The following is an 18,813-nucleotide window of genomic DNA, read 5'->3' as shown; positions in this document are numbered from 1 at the left end:
TTCCCGGACCAGGGCACGAACCCGTGTCCCCTGCATCGGCAGGTGGACTCTCAACAACTGCACCACCAGGGAAGCCCGTGATAGGAGTTTAAATCAATAATTACTTAGACATTTAGATATGTGAGCTACCCAAGGATTAGGAATGAGGAGTATGGCACAATTTCTCATGGGTCAGAATATTGGAAAGAAGCAATAAGTAAAATATAACTTTTGTTGGAATAGCTAGGAAGAAAGTATGTTCCCATTTGAAATAAAAGATGACTCAAACTTTGGTTGAAATGTCCTTTTCCCCAGACAGTACTCCTCAGATAAACAGATACACTGAACCATTTGCCTGTCTATCGTATTTGCTAAAATAATATAGTATTCTTAAGACCATCATTTAAGTATGTGAAAGAACTTCCCTGAACATTTTATACACATAGCTCTTCAAAGATAGATGTTAAGCCTTCTAGTTATTATCTCCTAATGTGCATACAATGTATTCGGCACTTCCTTTGATATGTTTGGGATGCATTCATGCCTTCCAGGTAAAGCATGTGTTATTCAATTTAGAGGCCTTAAACAAGTGCCCAGTATTTTTGAGAGCTAATTAAAACTTCATTATTAGTACAACAGCCGTACCACATTACTGGCTTGATAAGAAACCTAATAACTGATAGTGTCTATCTACGTCTTTCAACTGACACATAATTAAGTTGTGTGGAACCCACTGCCCTCTGGAATCTCTTTTTAACAAGAAAACAAAATAGTAAGCGTGAAGTGCAGTGTTGATTTATGTTAAAGTGGAGGTGAAGCCTGGATTCTGTCACAGATTTTCAAAGTTTTAAACTTTCCTTTTCAGTCAGAAACATAATTATATTTGAAACACTTATTTTACAAAATTTACTTTTTTCCACGGGTGTACATACAGTTACCTTTTTTCTCTTGTGATAGTTGTTTTCATACAGATGGATGACATACCTTTCAATGAAGTATTCAATAAATAAAAAATGAACCTAATAACTTAACCTGCCCAAAGGGGAAGAGAGATTAGTACTAATATAATTAACTCTATTTTTTTTTATTGATAAATCCTTAACAGTTGCTTTTTAATATAAGTTGGCATCCTCCCATCAGGCAACATTGCTTCCAGGCAATTTTCACACAGACATCACGTTGTGTGTTATGGGAGTGGCAATGAACTTTAATATTGTTGAGAACAAAGCATAATTAGGAAAGACATTTTTAGGGGAACAGCAATATGTGATGAATCAAGTTGCAAAGCAAAAGAGTTACAGCGTGTTCTTTAAATTTATTTATGCTCATAAAACTTAGAAGAAAAATATCCTAAATTTTTCAGTTTCTCCATGCAAATAGATTACTGTCATTGACTTAAGCTAATTTTAACTAAATCATAAATTATATTAATTATAGCCCCAATACACCCATGTCAGGTACTTAATTGTAAATATTATAATAAGAATAGGGATATCAAAGGTTAAAGTGATTGTCATGGAAACATAACCCAGAAAAGGGAAATCAAATCAGAAAATATTTCTCAGCAAATGTTCCTCAAGTCCTTGCCTCAAAATACAACAACTTTGTTGACTGTGCCCAAAATACAGTAAATTTTCTTACCTGTAACTATTTATGTTAGCCTATCTTTGATGACTGAGCTAAAGTAGCTGTTTATGAAGTGACATGAGTAAACAAAATTAGTAAGCAGGAATTAAATAGCCCTATTATTTCATTGCAAAGACACATACTAGAATTACCTAACAATTAAGGTTTGGGATCTTCATTTCCTACTGCAGATTTTACTTTTCATCTTGGACTGTCCTTGCACTTGTGCATGTACTTAAGACATATTAGCCTGAAGCCATTCCAATTTTTATCATTAAGAAAGTTAAAGAGGTAGATGGAAAACTATCAGGGGAAGAAACTAGAATTATATGAAAAGTAGCATTAAATTCATTTACATAAAGCATTTTGTTATTATGGTAGGACAGTACCTCAGAATGACAACAGAAATTGGTGGATTTTCTCAGAATTTTATATATATATATATATATATATATATATATATATATATATATGGAAGAAAAGAAGAATGTGTTATTTTGGATCCACTGCGAAGCAGACACCAAAATAGTATTAATTGTGCAATTTTTTTGGAAGGGGTCATTGTACATCTGGATACAAGGCTTTTGCTAGATTTATGTATTGTGAATGTTTTCTCAATCTGTGTTTTTGTCTTTTCATTTTTGTAAGGGTGTCCTATGAAGAACACTTTACAATTTTATGTATTATACTTCTATCGATTTTTCTACTATTGCTACTACATTTTGTGTCCTAATAAGTTGTTGACAACTCCAAGATGGTGGATATTTTCTCCTATGTATTCTTCTACAAGTTTAAAAATAGTAGTTTCTACCTTTAGGTGTATGATCTATTTTTAGTTAGTTGTTGTATAGAGTGTGAGGTAATAAAAGTCAATGTTTAGTTTCCCCATATGCATATAATTGTCCCAGTACCATTTGTAGAAAGACTATCCTCTTCCTCATATTTTTTACATTGTGTTTAACTATTGGCATTTTAAGTCTTTGATGTTATTTTAAGTGATATTACCTTTGTACGTTACATTTTGCAAATGTTCGATGCTAGAATATGAAATATTTTTTGTATTAGTCTTGTCTCCTGTTACCTTGCTAAAGTCAGTCATTACTTATAACAGATATTTTAAAAAAGATTAAGGTTTTTCAAGTGGAAAATCATATCATCTATAAATATGGACAGGTTTACTTCTTCTTTCCCAAACTTTATACTTCTATTTATTCTTGTCTTATTGCACTGGCTAGGAGCTCCAGCATAACACTGAATAAAAGTGTCAAAACAGATGTTCTTTTCTTGTTTATAAATCCTGGGGAAAACACTCTGTTTTTCACCATTAAGTATTACCTCGGTGACAGGTTTTCATAGATGCTCATTATCAGTTTGATGTAGTTTCCTTCCAACCCATTTTTTGTTGAGAATGTTTTATCATTAATAGATGTTGGATTCAGTCAAATGATATTTTTTTACATCTATTGAGATAATTACATATGATGATTTGCATTGATCGATTTTTGAATGTTGAACCAACCTTGCTTTCCTAGGATAAACCTTAGTCATAATGTATTATCTCTATATAAGTATTGTTGGATTTAATTTTCTAATTAATTTCTGTGTCTATATTCATTATAAATATTGATCTGTAATATTCCTTTCTTGTAATTTTTATCTGGCTTTGGTAAATATTATAATGCCCTAAATTGTTGAAAGAGGACTGTAAAGCTATTGAATGACATTATATATCGAGAAAGATACACAGTTTAAAATGTCTAACAACCACCACCAAAAGTGTTAGAGAATTTCAATTCTAAAAAAATAAAAAAAGGAATAAGAACACACTATATCTTCAAATGTAATCTCAAATCAATAGCAAAGAGGGCAAAAAGGAAGGAAGAAAACAGAATTACAAATCTCTTGATAAATATAGGTAAGCATTTAGATATTTGTTTAGGGTGGGCCTTGTTTCTTGGATTTGTGTTCCCATTCTCTATTAGTTAACTAATACATTTTTCCTTAATTAATCTGCAAGGAAATGCTAGCAAGTATTTTACCTTCAAACTATCTTTTGAAACCCTAAATTGCCTAGCTCAGTATTTGGGAAATGGTATGTGCTCAGGAAAGCTTTTTTGATTCTTCTCAAGGTTAAATACTTGGTTGGTAAATGTCTAGTAACAAGGGAGGAAAAAAAAATAGCATATTTTTTCATTAGGATTATATGTATTATATATTTTCATTCAAGTCTGATAATTCTTCCCTTAATTAACCATCAGTGACTTTTATTGAATCACATTCTGTATTTAATTAGTATTTTTGAATTGAGGCTATTTCTCATTTTACAAGTTAACTGTGGAAATACCTTTCAGACATTTGACTAATACTTTAATTAAAGCATAGAGTCATATGAAAGATATACCTCTTACCTTTGATAATTATCAGTTATTGATAATTATCCATCTCTACTGAATAAACTAGTAGCAAGATTATATGGTGGCAAATAAGGATTATAAGCAAATAATTATTTAATGCTTTAATAAAACTCCTCCTTTCACTTTATTTTCTTTAGTTATTTATACCTTTGTTTTAGCAAAAGAAAAAAAAAAGTCACCTTTCAGTACAGTCATAAATGCCTACTATTGAAAGATATTTTTATAGATTTGAGTATGTAAATTTTTCAGTTACTGATTTTCTTTGAAATCCATGTTCACTGTTCACTTTACACTTTCACATAACTACTGATCTAAAGAAGGGTTTTTCAAGTTATCAAATAATTATCTTTTACAAAAAATACTATTAAGCAATTACAAGTTCACTAATTTTTCCATATTAAAGATCACTGTATAAGACTGTATGCATTCAATACAATAGCAATAAAGTATAAATCTGCATGCATTAAAGTTTACTCAAGCACAAGAATGAGTATAACACTGGTTTATTTCTGAATCTAAGATAGCTTAATAACTGGAGGTACCAGAATGACCACATTATACCCCAGAGTCTCTGCAATATCACTGTACCATGCAGAGCCATGTGGAGAATGACATGTCTGTATGCATGGCTGCACACAAGTACAAGAATATGAGTGCATATGTATGTTTCATAGAATTTTGAATTCCTAGCCAAGTTAGTTTAAGAAAATCTTCAGATAAAAAATGAAAATAGCATCTAATTAATAGCACTTGCTTTAACCTTTGAGGGCTCTCTGCAAAGTCTTAGGCAGCCAAGCAACATCATGCCTTTCACCCAAGGTACAAATACAAACATTATGAATAAATATTAGTTCTCATTCATAAGGAAAATAAATGTGTTGCATTGAGTAGTATTATTCTCAGATAAGATTCCCAGATGTCATGGGGCATTTGTAGTATTATTGTTAAAAGGAAACATGATAAGAGGTGATTCATTATTCTTTCTTCAAGAGATAACACAGTACTATGCAAAAGTGGCCAAAATATACAATTTTTTCACTTTCACTGTCATAGAGAAAGGTCCTGAGGTCATGGATTCTCTTATGTTACAAAATCTGAACATGATATAGGAACATAACGTAAGATTTAAAGTAAAGAATTCATTCAATATATCAAATACTATATTCCTTAATTGTTAAAATACAGAATTAATTCAATAGAATAAATGGCTCTAATATGAATGAGTAATCTAAAGAGTTGGCAGGGGAAAAAGTTCTAGTTTCTGAAGTCTTATCACTGCCATGGACTTTGCACTAGATTAATTATTTTATCTTTATTTTTCTCAACATTTTAACTGAGAAAATGAGCATGTTAGCCTGTATCCACACGAGGATGCTTCATAGGATGAATTACTAAAAGGGTTGGCAAATGCTTTTTAATTAAAATGGTTACACAATTGCCAACAAATAATAACCCCTTCTTTCAAAATTGAATGCCAGAGGTTAACAAACTTGCCAAGGTCTCAAGCATTATTTTTTTAAATAGATCTTTACTGGAGTATAATTGCTTCATAATACTGTGTTAGTTTCTGTTGTACACCAAAGTGAATCAGCCATACGCATACATATGTCCCTATATCCCCTCCCTCTTGAGCTTCCCTCCCTCCCACCCTCCCTATCCCACCCCTCTAGGTCATCACAAAGCAGCCAGCCGATCTCCCTCTGCTATGCTGCTGCTTCCCACTAGTTAACTATTTTACATTAGGTAGTTGTGTATATGTCGATGCTACTCTCACTTCACTCCACTTTCCCCTCCCACCCCGTGTCCTCAAGTCCATTCTCTATGTCTATGTCTTTATTCCTGCCCTGCAACTAGGTTCACCAATTTTCAGACTGTTAAATACATTTACCTCTTAAATATTTATGAAGCACCAAAGTTCCAAAATTCAGTAAATTATATAAAAGTATTTGCTCTTCATTTGATCAGACGTAATTTTGTTCTTTAGCTATTTCACGTGGGCAGGTGAAGCAATGTTAATACAACCCTGATAACCTTGATAAAAAAGAAATACCAGGGCCATAGAATGTTTGAGCTGCAGTACATGTATTAAAACAATCTCACTGAATGCTGATAGTCTTCTGATTATAGGCCTTAAATTGGGATATTTTCACAGTTACCCCATGCTTACAGATAGACTCACAGTCTCCAGGTATCAGGAATTTAGGCTTAATTAGAATAATACTAACAATAGCACTTATAATACTACTTTATTCTTTACTAATGGCTTTCTATTGATTTTATCAAGTAAGCAATTTTATACAACTATTGGGCACTTAAGAAAACAGCTCATTATAAGATAATTGCTAAATTTTTGAGGTTTAAACTATGTGTAAGAAAATAAGAGATTAAAAAAATGTGAAAACAAAATGAAAATCCACATAATGGAAAAATAAGCAAACAACAAAGAAACAAATTCAGCCCACCATTTTGCCATTTATGGGTGTTCTTTCAATAGTGAGTGTGACAGCTGGCCGCCAAAAAGAAGAGGTACAAAAGCATGCCACTATGCATCACGGTTACTGAACTTCTTTTCATTCAGAGAAGGGTCTTACTGTTGTGGGGTTAATTCTACCCTTAAAGCTCTGGTACATATATTTTAACAGATTTGACCAACAGTATCACACTTGATAATAATGAATTATTGTTTTTTGTTTCAAGAGGTATTTTCCATTTATTTAAACAAACACTCTAAATGAACTTAGACGGTTTATTTAGGTTTAGAAAATACATTTAAATCTAATATAGTTGGCTAATATATGTTTACTTGTAAGTTAAAGAAAATAGAGTATCTTCTCTTCAGTCTTCATAGGAATGATTAGAAGACAAAGAGGAGGCATTTTTTCTTTCAAATGAATATGCTCCTATCTCATTTGTGTTCTTGTTGGACTAAGAGGCTGTTGCAGAACTTTCTGACAACCAAGTAACATATGGCAGAGTGCCTGGCACATGGCAGGATCTCTATAAACGGAAACACATTTGTCCCCAGCCCACAAACTCTGTCACCCACAGATCCTTTCCACGGGCTCCTCCTCTTATTCTGCAAAGAGGTTCAACTTTTTTCTAACCTACAAAAAAAAAAGTTATTTATTTTCCCAGTTTACTTACCTTCTTCTCTCCCTCTCTCTCTCTCACATTTTCCATCTCCAATTATTTTTTAAAGTATGCTTTATAATCACACCTTTATATTCTAATTATTTGTCGTCTTCATGAGGGTAGAGACTACATCACTTTTATCGCTCATTGTTCATTGTGTACTCTGTTCTAGAAGAATGAACTTGATAAGTATTTGTTAATAAATGAACCCTCATCATGTATTTGTACTTATGTGACTTCTCTATGCATTATTCTATTTAAAATCCTGTTTTTAAGTTTGGCCATGAACCCAGGTCTAAAAGCAATCTCAAGTCTCATGTTCTTGCAGTAACTGACTCTTCCTCCTCCTCTTCATGTTAGTTTTCCTAATATTTCTGACTACATTTTTGTTTTGTTTTTGACTACATTTTGTTTTGTTTTGTTTTGTCTTGTTTTAATTTTCTCTTGCGTGGTTTCCTAGTCTGACAAAGTCTATTACAAAACTACCCCCACTTTCCAGGAACCCTGAATTGGTGGGTGTTGCATGTGAAAAAAGAGACACTCTATTCTCACTGAGCAATAATTCATTTGGGGACTCTGCTGCCATTTGCTAACTATTATGTGGCCATATTCCCCTAACTGTTTCACAAGTATCTCAAACTGATAAAGGTCAAGCTTGATTTTTGCCCCTAAACCTGCTCCCCTTCCAGTCTTTCCCATTGCATAAAATAATTTTTATATATTGACTATGTTTCTGGTAATGTTCTAAGTGTATTAAGTATATTTATTCATTTAGTTCTTACAATAACTCTATGAGAGAGGTACTGTTTTTAACCCAGATGTTACAGATGAGGAAGCAGAAATATAAAGACATGAAGTAATATAACAAAGGTCATTCAGCAGGTAAGCATCAATGACAGGAATCAAATCCAGGGTACTGGCTGCCTGGCCCATTCTCTTCAGCATTTCACTCTACTGCCTCTGATCTAGCGCAAGGCTTCTAACCAACAAATATATTATTTTTAAAATAGTTGGAGGAGCTGGAGTCAAGAAAAATATGGGTAGGAGATGATAAGACTAGAGGTAAAATTAACACATAGAAATATTTTGACCATATGTTAAACAATACTACAGAGGGAGGTTTAAAAAAATCGCTTTTAGCCACCCAACTCATCCCTAAATTACTTAGTTGACAAAATAAAGAAAGAAAATGGGTTCACAGTATTAATATCATTTCCTGAATGAGGAAATAAAAACTACTCTTTCAAGTTTTTAGAATTCTAATATCAGAGAAAATATTTTTCATTTTTGTAGTCAAGAGGATATCGGAGGAAAGAATATTCTAGGTAGAGTAAATATCCAGTGCAAAAACCCTAAGGCAGGGGCATTCCTGGAACGTCCTAGGATCAGTGTGTCTCAGTGAGTCGGGGAGAATAGTAGTTGAGGTAAGAGAAGTAACAGGGAATAGAATCTTATAAGTCCTTTTAGGCAATCATAAGGACATTGGCTCTTATGCTAAGTGAAATGTTGAACAATTGTAGGGTTCTGAACACAGAGTAGTTACACGATCTGTTTTATATTTTAAAAGGATAACTCTGGCTGTTCTGTTTGCATCTGTCTATGTGGGGGCATGGGTTGAAATAGAGAAATCTGTTGAAGTTCTTATAATCATTCTTATAATCATTCTTATAATCATTCCCAGTCAAACGAGAGAGGCAATACGTAGTTTGATTATAGATCTATTTTCATGGTTAAGTAACAGGATTTTCTAATGGATTGTATATGAGGTGTGAAATGAAGAAAGGACTTAACAGAAACTCCAGATGTTTGTCCTGATCACTCAGAATAGTGGAGTTCACATCAAGGGAGATGGAGAAGGTGAATATATGCTATTTACGTTCATAAGACCAATTGGGATCTCCAAGGAAGTGAGAAAGCATAGCTGAAAAGAAAAGAAAACCAAGAACTGGGTCCTGGAGCATTCCAACAGTTTAAAAATTTCCTGGTTACAAGGAAAATCCAACACAGGAGACCGAGAGGGAACATCTAGCTAAGTAGAAGGAAACCCAAGAGAATGTGGTACCTGGAAATCAAAGAAAGTATGTCACAGAGGAGGAAATGTTGAACTCTGTTGAATTATGAAGACTGGGTCCAGTACAATGAGGATGGAAGAATGACCACTGATGGGATAGTGACACTGAAAGCCAGATGGGAGTGGTCTAAGAGAGACTAGAAGAAGAGAACTGAACAGAGCAAGTCAAAAAATTTTTGGAGGAATTTTTGCAACAGAGAACAAAGGAGTACAGCAGTCACTGGCGGGCATCAAGAATAACTTTTTAAAGTCTAAGGAAATAACAATATATTAAAATGCTGAAAGATCTGGAGTGAAAATGTGATGGGTGAGAAGGAGAAGAGAGTTTCTGAGGTTGTGTCTCAGGGTACATAACATGGATTGGGACCTAATGCATAAATGGTAGGATTGGCTGTAGATAGAGGCATGGATGTGAAGTCCAGCTCTTTCCCTCATGGGGCTGCACCACCCCAGGCTGGCAGCAAGAGAAGCAGAGAGTGCAAGGCTCCAGGGGAGCTAATTTGTGGGCCAGGCCTGGGAGTGTTCTACTTGACTGGCCCCCATGTTCCACTGGCTACGGAGTCAAATGGCTACGCCCAACTCAAGGGAGGCCAGGAATGGGGCTGTGTGACAAGGAAAAAAGGGACATGGGTTTAGTGAACAACTAATCATCCTCTCCCACACCTTTAGTTCCTTGATTCCCAAAAAGACATCAATTGTAAGACTTATTACTGATTAAGTAACAGAAATGTAATGAATAAAAGGGAAAAAAGGACACTTACAGTATTATCTACTAATTGAATAATGTTAATATGAGGAAATATCTGTTGATTATTGCCTATTCTGAAACAATACACTCTGCAGTGCCATTTGCTTTTACCTACCTTTAAAGAACTATTCCATCGATAATGTGATTTGAGGAAAGCTTTTGCTTTGGGGTTAAACTCGTTAGCTCAGTTATTCTTTAAAAGAACCTCCTAAATTATAATTAAAGTCAATGATAAATGAGTGCCTTAATATTTAAGTGATCATAAACATATTAAGTAAATCTCATGTTATTTTTTTTGCTCTTGTTACATGACTGGGTTTTCATCAGAGAACTGAGGTTTGGGTTCAAGTTCAAGTATGCGTCTAGTAGGGTGAGGGTTAGGGTTAGGAGAGGAGCTGCAGTTGAGTTTAGAGTCAGGGTAGGTGTCAGGCTCAGAGTTAGGGTTAGGGATTAATTTTGATAACTTTTGACTAATTTTGAGATTTTTTTGGATTGATATCCTTGGTAACTTTAGGTATGGATGTATAATGCTGTATTGATCTTATTCTGTCAACAAATTTGTTTAAATCCTATTAATCATGGAGACAGATCGTGTTCTTTGTGTCCAAATCCCATTTTAGTGATGCTTTTTAAAATAAACTCTGACTTTGTCCTGCTTTTCTTTAAGATTTGACTTGCTCTTTGTTGAGGAAATTGAAATACATTTCCTAATCTCTGCTGAAGTAAACCTGAAAATCGAATGTAATTTTCTATGAATTGCCTCAAACTTTTACCTTTATGTTCAATCTCTATTGCTTTTAATACCATTTCATGCACAGGTTCTGAATCTATGTCCTGTGTCAGCACTTTGGCCTTTCTTCTGAAGGTTTGGGAATCATCTGACATGTAAATGTAAGACCTACATAGCTTTAAAGAGTTCATCCTTAGAGTGGTGTGCTCACGTGATCACTTCCTCAATGCTGGGCTCTCCCTGGTATTCCAATTGCATCAAGGTTGAAAGAAAGGCATTTCTGCTGACATGTGCAACATTACATGAAATAATTGAGGAAAAAGAAATTGTATCTACATGAGAGACCTATTAGATAGTAAATTTAAATGATCATAATAGAAACATCAAAAACTAAAATTGTTATTTATAAGTATGACTACCTTTCAGTGATTGATATTATTAAATATGGGGTATTTATTTAAAAAACAACAGTTAGCTTAGAATGAATAAAAGAATTTCAGAGTTGGTAGAGAAATTAGAAAATGTTTAGGGCTAGCCCCCTGCAACTAGGTATAAATTTTGTTCTCACTGAGGCATGTTCTTTCTGATATCTGAACAGAATCAATAAATGCAGAGAATCTGCAAATCATATTTGCCTGAAAACCCGCTCCAAGGAACAATAAATATTCCTTTGTCAGGAGAAATCTTTCATTTCTTCCTTGATCGCCCAATGTAGATCTGGGTGACTTTTCCAGAATAAGATCTAATTGTGATTTATTGTCTTCAGCCTAGGCCCTTCATGTCTCTTCCTACAAATGCTTTCCAAATCCTGAATTATTCTAAGCCAATTTCATGTCTGTCTTATTTCTTTCCACTTTCAAACTTACTCTGACAAGCATGCCTTGTAGGAGTCTTTGAGTTCTTTGTGCCTGAGGGCATATTCACAGTCCAGTACTTTCAGAAAACTGCTGTCACCCCCTTCACCCTACAAATACTGTGGAGCAAAAATGCTTCTACAGTGTAATGTTCTAAATAAATAAGTTTATTCTATTTTTTGTAGTATCTTCGAGCAACTGACTCCTGTCATCATTTTCATCAGAACCAGTCCTAGGTAACACTGTTATGTTGATAGGTTGGCTGTGGGGTTTTCCTTGTATCAGGCCTCCTCCTGTCAATTCTTTCTTTCTTTCTTTCTTTCTTTCTATCTAGCTAGCTAGCTCTCATCTCTATAGACTTAAGGATTCATATATTTTTTCCTAAATGTTTGTAATCCATTACTGTCCTTAATTATTTTTGTGCTCAAATTGTCTGGATTTGGCCAATATAAATTTTTTCAAGCTGAGTCTTGCAGGCTTTTTGTCATTAATCTTCATCGTTTCCTTTCATTCTGAAATAAAAGTATGTTTCAAACTCAAGTTGTATGTTACTCGACCAAAATCATATATAATTTCTCCAAGCAGATCTGATTCCTTTTACAGGGTAATAGTATTAGTAACTAAGGTCTGCACTAGGTGGGCTCACTGTCATAGTGTCATAGTTTCTAGACCCATTCAATAGTCACAGCTAGGAAATACACACACACACACACACACACGTAAAAGTAGGTAGATAATATACGTATGTGTATATATATATATATGTAAGTATGTAGATACATATATGCATATTCACACATATGTTTAAATGGGATTCTTTCTTCTTTTCTTTTCTTATTCTTTATTTATGTCTTACTTCCTTCATAATAAGAACCACGGCTCCCAACAACCATCAACATATTTACTCATTTGCTCCATCTACAATGTATTTCAATATCTTCAGAATTGCTTCAACCACATATACATGCTTTCTCTTTTTTCATTTCTTACACGAAAGTTAGTACATAATAAATGCTCTTTGCAACTTTTCTTTTTTCACTGAACAATGTACCCAGGAAATCCAGCCCATACCAATTCATAGAGATATTTCTCAGTTTCCTTTATGGCTGCAGTGTATCCATTTTGCGAATGTAGCCTAGTTTATTCAACCCATCTCCTGAATGCAGTCATATAAGTACTTTCCAATATTCTGTCATTTCAATAATGCTGCAATGAATGACCTTGTGTATATGTGTTTTCATGTTATTGGAGCCGTACCTTTAGGGTAAATTCCTAGAAGTGAGATGGTTGGTTTGAAGAGTAAATGCATTTATATCTATTGTATGAGCTCTCTATTCATATTTTTTGCTTCTGTTTCTACATTTCCTCAGTTTTAATTGGGGAGACATGGAAACTTTCTCTGTAACTGTTAACATCTATCATACATAGATGGCAATTATAAGTATAAAATTGAATTAAATTTAGTAGGTTTGGGCATTCATCTTACAAATAGGAAAAACAAACAAACAAACAAACCTAGGGGTAGCCAAAAGTTGGCTTATCTGCCAGTTCCTATGCACATTAGCTGCACACAGTGATGTCTGTTTCATATGCACTCATCTTTGTTCAAGCCATAGGCAATAAGAGCCAGACATGATGATTCTTTAGAACTATTCTCTTCATTAGCAAGTACTAGATTGTGCTATACCAGGTACCCACGTGTTAAGTGTGAATAGAGCCCCATGTATTCACATAAATGCTGCACTTACAGAAAGACTGAAAGAATCCCCCCATGGGTTGCAAGTAGGCTTTTAAGGCGCTTTGCTAAGTCCCCTGGTTGTTCCCTTTTCCTTGGCCCACCAGTTTTCTCCTGCAGTTGTTTCTGGTGCAAGAGATCCATACTGATCCTCTTCCCTCAGAACTGGACCTTGATTTCAAATCTGATTAAACTGTCTTCTAAAATGTAATATTGAATTTTAATGGACATAGAAAAAAGTACACGTCAATTTACAGCTTGATGAATTTCCACAAGTGCGACAAGGCCCTAGCTCATGAAACAAACAATTATCAACACACCCAAAGCCTCCCTTTGTACCCACTTCCAGCCACTACCCTCATGCAAAGGAAACCATTATCCAGACTGCTTACATCATAGGTTTTACCTGTTTATGCATTTTGTACAAAAGGAAACATAGAATATATAATATATTCTTTTGTGTCACGTGTCCTCCTTTTGCACTGACTGTACTGCTATCCTGCACTCAGCCTTTGTGAGACCAGAAACCTCTCTGTACTGTCACCAGGTTATCTGCACTGACCCGGGGTCCAGCTCAGATTCAAGTTGGCCACATACGCCTTCATTTGGTATTAGCTCCTTGACATCTCACTCGGCAACCCGGGCTGCTTCCAGGTCTGAGGGTTGGGTACCCTTTGCTGCCCTGGTCAGTATCCCCAGCCTTGCTCTTATTTACATGGTGCTGTGACCTTGGCTATATTTTCTCCCCTATGGAAATCCTGAGCTTTTCGTGTGTTCCCACAATGGCATTTTTGACCCTTTTCTTCTTGCAATAGACATAGGTGTGTGCAACATTTGTTGGTATTCACTCGATAAATATAAATTAAGAAAATGAACATTATTGTTTAAGAAATGTGCATCTAATTATAACTACCTATACAAATAGCCACTAAATCCCATAATTCAGTCAATCTGTTAACAAATATTTACTGAGCACATTCAATGTGCAAGATACTGTCCTAGCTGGGGAGGCCCAACGTTTAACAAGACAAATAAACCTCTCTGAGACCTTACATATAATCACCCACTGTTATATCTTCTTAGAGCAAAGACAGTGGGGACACAGAAACCAAGAACCAAACTTGGTCTCTCACCTTCCCTGATCTTGTCATAGTATTTGACCCAGAAAGTATGCCCAGGTAAGTAGTCAGGGAATGGCAGCTAGTATTAGAAGTGGTGCTTGATCTTAGTCAAAGTGCCTAACGCCTCTGCACTTCAATTGAATCAGTTGAGAAATATATCTGATTCTATTACGTATCCACAGATTTTATATGATTGGGGGAAGAATAAGTGTTATTTAGTAGTAAGGGTTGAGTGTGTGTGTGTGTGTTTGTGTGTGCGTGTGTGTACGTGTTTTATTTCATTATCACTAACCCCAACTTCAAACATAAAATAATTACCTGAATAATATTTCTTTGGTCTTTGACTTTAAAATAAAAAACAAACGACATTGACATTACTGCTTATTTTAAGTAAAGGTACAGTGTATACTCCTGTCTATTACTATTCCAAGAACAAAACTGTCAAATTATAGATATTGAATACACACTGACCTTTTTATTTAATAAGTCTTGTGAAAAACCTATTGTGTGTGTGTGTGTTTGTGTGTATATATCATCTGATATCACATCACAAAATCCCTTCTAAGGGAAAGGAAATTTCTCCTGTATTTTTTCAGTTCTGTTATCAAATACTTGTTTGTGCCAGGATGAACGGAAACAGCCTGAATAACTTTATGATAAATTCACAGTCTTTTCTGTTGCTCTAGGCTATCAAATACAGCTCTATTTTCCACTTTGTATACTGTAACAAAACTGAAAAATACACAAACAGGAAAGTCACTGTGTGGATAGAATGAACAATTGTGCTTGCTCTGTGCATAGGATGAATAATGCCTTCACCCTGGGCAACTTAGCTTTCATATATGAAGCGCGGGGGATGTGCTTCTTAACCTTCTCTGAAGAATACTGTGAAAACTAACTAATGAAACATGATGTTTTCAAACAGATGCTCTTATACTCCAGACGAAATGAACAATTACATCTCAAGATGCAACTAGAGAAAGCTGTTTCAGCTTCAGGAGAGCTCTTTTCTTTGCTGATAGAAGAAATGTCTATATTGTTTAGAATGCATGTTTTCTAGAGTTGAGTTTTTAATAAAGAATACAGAATTAAATGATGTTCATAGTGTCACATGGTGTTTAATTCAGAATAAAGAGCTATGTGAGGTTTGAAACTTGGACACTTTTTAAAGGCCAAATATTCCTCATGGGGTGGGTTGAAGCACTGGGGTTTTTTTTTGTTTGTTTTTGGTTTTTTTTTGTGGTACACGGGCCTCTCACTGTTGTGGCCTCTCCCCTTGCGGAGCACAAGCTCTGGACACGCAGGCTCAGCGGCCATGGCTCACGGGCCTAGCTGCTCCGCGGCATGTGGGATCTTCCCAGACTGGGGCACGAACCCATGTCCCCTGCATCGGCAGGTGGACTCTCAACCACTGCGCCACCAGGGAAGCCCGAAGCATTGGTTTTGAAAAGCATCTTTGGCTCATTTGTCACCTAGGAGAGAATAATTCTGAAAATCTCTTTGAAGTTTTGCTTATAAATAAATGAATGCAGAGAGTCATCAACCAACTTCTCATATTTTGACCGAGGAATATTTCCTGAGTTCATGAGGGCAAATGTACGATTCCTCTTAGAAGCCATTGTCTTTCTTATAAAACCATTCCTTATTCTTCAAACTGTACACAACCCTGTCAACACTGCAGTGGTAGCAAATAGGTTTTATTGGCCTAACTTTATAAGGCTCTTTTCTAATAGTTAGGTGTAATGGGTTGAACTGTATCCCCCTAAAATTCATATGTGGAAGTCCATCCCCCAGGACCTCAGGACATTATCTCATTTGGAACCAGGGTTGTTGCATACATAAGTAGTCAAGATGAGATCACACTGGGGACATTTGGCGTTTGGTACATATGACATTCCATCATGTATATGTACAGCCCATTACAGTTAAAATGTGGTGGTCACCCAGTTTTCTGTGGACAGTGAAAGAAGGAACTGAGGAGGGCCATGGTGGCAAAGGTCACAGGCAAATTAATTAGACAGCCCTGGTTTCAAATCCCAGCTCCACTGTTCATTCATCATGTGTCCCAGGGAATGGACTGCCTTCTTTAATCCTCAATTTTTGCATTTGTAGAATGGGCTTAATAATAATAAAATCCACATCATCATATTTCAGTTATTTTGCAGATTAAATGAGGTAAACCATCTCAGACACTTAATCAACCCTCAAAAATGCTGGTTCACTGTTATTATTTATCAACTGGTACAGGTAGAGTTTTTTGAACAGCTCTGCTACATCACAGGAGGGAGTTTCCATATACTTCACTCACTACTGCTGCATATTAATATGACTATAAGCCATTTAAATGGGGATTACAATAGACCTGCCATCGCTTCAAAATGTATCAGTGAAGTTCATGGGAGAAATGCCATTGCTTATCTCAAATAATCTTTTCTTTTGGAAGTACAACCTAGTTTTTCTAGGAGGAAGTCTTTTCTCCTTCTCTAGGCTTCTGAAAAGGCACTGATGCTAACTGAGTGAACGGTTCAATCTATCAACACAACTTCTTACTGCCAGAATGATAATACAGCTTATAATTAAGCAAGTTCATTCAAGCAAACAAAATTTATTTGCCAAGACGTTTTAACATTCTATTAGTTCTTTCTCTAAGTCAACATTGAATAAATTAGTTACTTGGCAAAATTGTGTGCATAAGTGACACATGTAGTACAGATATCCTCATGGTCACCAGGGGCACAAACATACCTAAAGTCACCCAAGATGACCGGGCTTTTGTTTACAGTTATCGGAGTGATTTTTACTGTCATTATAACTAGATTATATTCTTCTTGAGGACAGATCTATCAACTACTTACTTGAGATCTTTAAACCATTTTTAATATTGTGTTCTATGATTGATGATGATGTTAATAATAATAATACTGATAAATAATTAGGAGGAGGTGAAATGAGAGGAAGATAAGAAGATAAGCCTACATTTATGGCACATGGTTGTAAGCAATTTAATCTATCCAATTTTCACAAAACCCCATAAGATAGATACTACTGTATCCCTTTTACAACTAAAGCAACTAAGGTCCATAAAAGGTTGATTAATATGGTTAAATGTTCACTGTTACAAAGTGTTAGAAAGGGTTCTGATATTTCAAGTCCAGCTCCAGAGCCAACACCCTCTTGTTCTATATTGTATATGCCATCAGATTGTTTTCATTTAGTCAAAATAAGCAAGTGGTCATTATAGTAATGGTACTTCTTGCTAAACTAAAGGAAGGTATTTGGCTCCATATTGAGTTTTGGGGTCGGTATACCTGGATTTGTGGCTCAGATGTAAGTAACATCACATCTTTCAGCTTCAGCCCATTTATCTTCAGAATGAAGTACTTCAATTTAATTCTACACTCTTAAACATCTATTTTGTGCTTGGCAGTGAACTCAGTACTAAGAATATTAGTGAGATGTGCCCTAGAGGACTGCATAAACTCCAACATTCTTCCAAAGGTGGAGAGTTCACATTATATAACTTAAAGATTACTGATTTAAAGGATATGATTTCAGAATTCTAAAGAAAAGTCAGCTTTTTATCAATTTGTATATTATCTGAAAATCGGGAAAGAGACATGATTATGTATAGAGTCTCACTATTCATTCCTTCCTATTTCAGTAGAAGATTCATCGGCTAGTAATGACTTCCTGTAACAGAGAAGGACAAAGCTGACTCCATATTGGATCTGTTCCTTTAGCACTAACCTTTGTGCTCTGTTGCCTGTGCTTAGTCATGCTGGCGCTGCACCTTTGTAATAGAATGTTGCCTACAGCCTGAAATATACATGACAGTCCATTGTCAAGGCTCTGCCTCCAAGGCTTGACTTTTAAAGATATAACACTTTTCACTCATATAGAGATAAAAAGTTGCAAAACAGAGAATAACATTTGTCTTGTTGGAGGTTTATAGGTACATTGCACCCTGGCCTACATGGACAGCTGCAAGAACAAAGGATTCAGGGAACCAAGAAGTCTGCAACAACCAGCCATGCCCCCTCTGCTTTTCACATAAAAGAAGCCTGAATTGTAACTCCGCACAGTGGCTCTTTGGGAGACTAGTCTAGCCCCTCATCTTCTCCCTCTGCTGACTTTCCAAATAAAGTTGCTACTCCTTGCCCCAATACCTCATCTCTCTCTCTCGATTCACTGGCCTCTTGTGTGGCGAGCAGTGTGAGTTTGGACTTAGGAACATTCCCACTTTCCTCTGCATCCCCAATTTCTTGCCTACGTAACTAAGGACACTCAGTTCCTCAAGAAGCCTCGACTGACCATGACCCTCGAGCACTCTGAATGAAGCATTTTTTGTGTGTGTTCAACCTGTGCATCCTCTATCCATTAGGACACATATAGTCATACAATTA

General features: G+C 35.5%; 1 protein-coding gene across 1 annotated transcript in view; it reads right to left on the bottom strand.

Moving 5' to 3' along the window:
* The window catches only part of LOC309810307 (contactin-associated protein-like 2), a gene marked incomplete at both ends in the record, with an annotated part of 946,489 nt that overhangs the window by 218,351 nt on the left and 709,325 nt on the right, over positions 1-18,813 (bottom strand). The window lies entirely within an intron of this gene.

This window comes from Mesoplodon mirus (assembly GCF_964341445.2).
Source record: "Mesoplodon mirus genome assembly, chromosome: 9".
In the NCBI taxonomy this organism is placed as follows: Eukaryota; Metazoa; Chordata; class Mammalia; order Artiodactyla; family Ziphiidae; genus Mesoplodon; species Mesoplodon mirus.
This window is presented reverse-complemented; position numbering and strand designations above follow the sequence as displayed.